We start from the raw sequence: 5000 nt of genomic DNA on the forward strand, positions 1-5000 counted from the left end.
CGGATAGAATTATCCAGCTAGCTGGATGAAGCTGTTGTTAATCAATATGGTGAAGATGACGTCTGTCCACCAGCTTTGAGAAAGGGGCTGTTCATGATCTCTGCTATAGGGAACACAGGCAATAATATGATGGTCATAATAGTAAAAGAATTCAATGTTTCAGCACAAATTATTCACTTAAACAGAAGCTAAGCACATGCTTCACCAAGACTATGGTATTAGAGAAAAATAATTCCCTAGCTTCCTGAACCACACACCGACATCCCAATAGGCCTTCTCCTATAAGAAGAATCCTGCACCAAACACCATTTATGTCATATTGTTGCCATATCTAAGTCGTTTGCAAAAAAAAACAAACCTAAAGCACAAATATGAATGGTTTAAAAAAGTTCATTGTATAGCAGACATACATGATTCATCCAGCATAGCGTGGCCAGCGTACCATGGCAAGGTAGCAACGCACCCAAGATTCTTATACCAGTATCACAGCTCTGTTTCCGCTCCTGTGAGATCAAAGATCACTATTAAGCATACTATACCATAAACTAAATCATTCCAGACCTATACTCTGTTTTTTTCCATCTGTCCATCCGCCTGTGGTGTTTGCGCATGGTAACACTGCGTCCCGGGCTTTAAATAACATCCTATTTCGAATATTAACGGTGTAATTCGCATACAGTAAATTATTAAAACACTTTTCAGTTGCAAATGTACACCAAGATATCCTTTTATTTACTTAAAACTTACACATAGCGTAGCTATTTAAAGCCCGGGATGCAGTGTTACCATGCGCGACCACCACAGGCGGATGGACAGATGGAAAAAACAGAGTATAGGAAAAAACCTCTGTTCTCACAGGTGATCAGCCACTTTCCTCACTTGTTACATATTTAGTGTTATGACCAGATGAACATAAAAAAACTACAAGACTGATCATGTCTGGAAGACTACATATCAAAATGACAACACTGAAATGTGCTGGGTCAATAATAGAAGACAGGTTGGACTAATGGTCTTGTTGAGGTTTATATATCTCCTAGTAGGACAGATTCACTTTCTGCCAGGCAGCAATGTCAATTTATGAAAAAAATCTACAGTGCATATCTTGCCACCTTTTGGGAGAATGGTCCGCAGCTTCAGTTCTGGTTCTCGATCTTCAACATGGAGCTGGCTGTGTGCACCCAGATAAAGAATCGTCACATTATATCGTGAAAAGTTGCCAGAATTCGTACACAGTCTGGCTTCTATTTCATCTTGGAGATATAATGTGAATGGAGAAAAACACCCAAAACTTGCCAAAGAATTTTCACAAATTTAACTAGAGTTTTCCCCATTGGCTATTGTCAAACCCGCGAGTAGAATAATGCGGGCATCAAACGGGAATGTGGAGCTACAGGTCTGACTGAGGATCTCTCAGCTCTGCTAAGGGAGATGATGGCTGTACAAAGACTGAGTAATTATGTTGCGAGCTATAAAATGATATCAGGACATTTTAAGCTTGCCACTACAGTTCTGTTTTTTTAATTGGTCTTGGTCTTGTTAGTGTAAAAAAAGTTAATCAATTCAAGTATATATTATAGTAACCTAAAATTACACACGCAAACTCAACAATGCCTGCGGTATCAAGGATAGCCACACCATGCCGGTATTGCAAAACTGATAGAAAAACTTTTTTCATTAACTTTGACTAAGGGCAACACTCTGTGATGAAAACCTTATTTTAAATATGTCTTCACTTTTTGACCGGCTGAACTCATTGACCTTCATCATAAGCTTTATTATGTAATTTGAAGGGCAAAAGACTCCAACCTGGACCTTGAAAAAATGGATATTTGACTTCAATTGCCAAATAATTTCCAAGAAACTGACTTTTTTTTTTTTAGAAAGTGAAATGCCTTAACCATTTAATATCCTTGAATACATTAACGTATCTACAACGTCTACGGAAGCTCGTATTTGGATAAGCTTTGATATCTAATCCAGATACCTAAAGTTGGCTTAATATGAAGACTTTCTAAAACCACAAAGAATCTCCATTCACATCCTTAGAATAACATGAAAGTTCCACTAGACTTTCATACTTGCCTAATTCTCAAAATAAGAAACGGCAGCAACTCATTTATTATAAAAGTTCTGATAAGTGAAGCTTAGCCAGAGTAAAGGCCTCCTTAGCGACTGCTGGTTCCTCTTTTCGTTAACAATATACTTGGCTAATGCTGCCGGAGAGAATTTCTTGACTGGATTTTATTGCATTGTTTATGTCAGTCAGTTGTGTTACAGGGCTATTCCTAGTTCTCTCATTTAAAAAAAACCATAAATGACCTATGGCTTTGTTGTGCTTGCTATCATTACTCTAGTAAATTAAGATTCCCTTATCATAATTAACTTAACGTTAGTAAGACCGCTGTGACTTGGCGTCCGATTCATATTTGTCCCTCAAAAGTTGACCCAGCTTTAACCAGATAGCAGCGATTTGCTGGGAGTTCAGAGAGAGAAAGAAGGACCTGGTCATCCTGTTCCTTAATCCAGCGGTCTCTCTTCTGCAAGACATCGCCCGTACACCATTTGAAGGTATAGGTCTGACTTTTCATTGATTACTGATATTCTTATTCAATTGAACTAAAGTGCATAAGCTACCTTTGAAGCATTATTTTTTCTCCCTTTTATCTGTATTACTTTGTATCGTTATCTTCGGCCAAATTCCATAGATAATGACGGTTGGTAAGACCATTATTCCTAAAACTTCTATTAATATCATCATTACTGTTAATATCATTGTAACGATTATAGTTACACGTATTCTTATTGATACTGATGCATGTGTTAGCTGCAATGACTAATAAAGCAATCCTTGCCATTATTATTATTATTATTATTATTATTATTATTATTATTATTATTATTATTATTATTATTATTATTATTATTATTATTATTATTATTTTATTATTATTATTATTATTATTATTATTATTATTATTATTAAACTGTTCTGCTACTGGGAGACCTTTATACCTGGGGAGCTATTTCCAAGAGCAAACTGCTATCACAAAATTTTCTCAGCTCTGCCAGGAATTCGTGCCTGTTCATAGTTATTGTAACTGGATCTATGTATGCATGAATGTACTTACATTTTTATATCTATATATCTATATATCTATATATATATGCATATATATGCATATATATACATATATGTGTGTGTATATATATTTATATTATATGTATATATATATGTGTGTGTGTGTGTGTGTGTGTGTGTGTGTGTGTGTGTGTGTGTGTTTGCGTATATGTATGTCTATATTCATATGCATGCGAATATCCCCGAACCTCAGAAATTAATACCTCATTATAAGCGCGAAAGAAAAACTTCTAAAAAATCTAACATCTTATGTAACAGAAAATAGGTAAATCATCTAACCAACAAAGAATCATATAACTGACTTTATATCTATTAAAAGTAAGTGTCACAGCCACAAGCAATATTAAAGAGGCGATGTTGCCACAGGAGACAGTGACAAAATTTCCATATAAACCCAATCCAAGAGTCTAAAGGACCATTGATGACCGAAAAAATAGTTTCCTGCTTTGTTTATAGCGTGAGAAATCTTGTTAAGAAGTCACGCGACAGTCACTACTGTTTCAGAAACTTCTCAAAAGTGACCCCCTTTTGTATTAATAGCCAATTACAAACATGCAACAAACCCGTCCACACACAAGACTTTCCCACGGTCGTTCGGGCCTTGATCCTAATTTAAGTCTTCCTTAAACTTTCACACACAAAACCTATTCACATTACAACAGCAGAAATCATTACTCAGCCAAATATTAGGGAATGTTTTCTTTCTCTCTAATTAGCTAACATACAAAGAATCCAAGAAAGCGGCATAGCATCACACATACGTACACACTCACGCACACACACATACACCCCCACATACATACATACATACATACATACATACATATATATGTCTGTGTGTGTGTTTGTTTGTGTGTGTGTAAGTGAATCACGGGAATTTAGAACGTGATTGATATATAAATAAAGGTAAAAGCCACGAAGGAAAGTGAACCAATGGAGTACCACTGCAAGTAGGTTTACAAAGAAAACTCGTATAAATGACAGATAGGAATTATAAAGGGAAATGTATACCTGGAATCCATCATACCTGAAGAATGAGTAGACCTACACAAAACAGGGGCACAATATAAGAGGTTAACAAAAGGATAAGTCCAACTGCTCAGAAGAAGGGACAAGACAATTAAAAGATTATACAGGCCGGTGACTGAACCTCATATAAAAAAAAAGTTATGTTACTAAAGTACAAATCAATAAATCTCATATGGTAAACAATAAAAATTTTTCCTCAAAGTAAACATTTTCACAAAAAAATATATTAAACATACAGATACAAATAAAATATAAGGTAACTAATTTGCAATTAAGTCTGTGATTTTATCTTTAAGGTCATTCTTAAACATCTTACTTATACGTCCAAAGGGTCCAAATAATGCAAACCAGAGCTAGGTTAAAATTACAATTAGAACCAAGTTGTATAATGGCGGATTGTAAAAGATTTTCTGAAAGGACATCTTTTAATCTTGAATTTAATGAACTGCTGGTCCAGTTTATCCTGTGGGAGTTTTCACTTAAATGAATGAATATTGAATTGGACATGTTTGCCCAGTTTTGACAGAATACTTATGCTGTTTGATTCTTACTTCTAAATCCTTTCTAAATTGGCTGGTATAAGAAGGGGGCAGACCAAACATTTTTTATTAGTATTCCTTTTATTGTGTTATTAGAGAAAAAAAAAACAAGGTTGACCTTAAAAGATTATAACAATGATTTTATGGTTTCAAAACTGCTAATAAGGCAAGTTTATAATGTTCTTAGAAGTTTCTTTCTCCATGTTACTGTCATTATAAAATTTCTTGTGGACTCATTATAGCAAATATCTAATATATGTGAAGGATAACATAAATCTGTCCCTATTTTA

This window comes from Macrobrachium nipponense, chromosome 46 (assembly GCF_015104395.2).
Source record: "Macrobrachium nipponense isolate FS-2020 chromosome 46, ASM1510439v2, whole genome shotgun sequence".
NCBI classification, from domain to species: Eukaryota; Metazoa; Arthropoda; class Malacostraca; order Decapoda; family Palaemonidae; genus Macrobrachium; species Macrobrachium nipponense.